The following is an 829-nucleotide window of genomic DNA, read 5'->3' as shown; positions in this document are numbered from 1 at the left end:
GGGGAACTATAATTCCTCAGATCCATGCATATAAACACCACGGCAATCAACTGATATCGTTAATCAATTTACTTCTCCCGCCATACTAAAAACAAGCCTTTCTTACTTCGACCACTGACACAGTAAATGAACAGGTACGTACGTGACTGAACTTGCTGGAGATAGTTTAGTATTTTTTTTCTCTATACTTCTGGAAATCTATACATCGAGGAGCATGATTTATATTTTGACAAATCTAGTTACTGAGGAGTTATATTGTCATTCTCCCTTGGAGACACTGTCAGACGTTAGCATTACTAAGAAGGAAAAGGCCAAGTAAGATATGATAGTGAAAAAGTCATGGAAATAAGCTTAGATAAAAAAAAGAGAAAATAAACATGGGAAATTACCAATATATCCATCCGTTATTTCGTTTTAATCTTTACTACCTTTACAAAATAAAATACATAATGTGTGTTCTCCTGTTTTAGTTCTTGCGGGACTTATCCTTCCCTCTTCCTGTGCAGGCCAGATACGTGAAAAAACACCATAAACATTCACTAAACATCTATAAATATTGCGATTTGTTTAGTAGATATGTTTCAAATCCATAACAACCATTCAAAGAAAAAAAAATTGAGTTGGGTTGCAGGGTGCCGACGGCAAAACCAGACTCCGCAATCTACAACAGGAGCCACAGAACTTATAATAATTGACTCCCCATATAAGTTCCATGACAAAAATGCACAGAACCATTCATAACTCTCGACATAATTTAGCATTTTAACAAGATATATATATATAATTTTTATCATATAAGATTTAGACACGACAGTACTGCCGCAGATTT

This window comes from Penaeus monodon, chromosome 25 (assembly GCF_015228065.2).
Source record: "Penaeus monodon isolate SGIC_2016 chromosome 25, NSTDA_Pmon_1, whole genome shotgun sequence".
NCBI lineage: Eukaryota > Metazoa > Arthropoda > Malacostraca > Decapoda > Penaeidae > Penaeus > Penaeus monodon.
The sequence above is the reverse complement of the archived record's forward strand: the minus strand, read 5'-3'. Positions refer to the sequence as shown.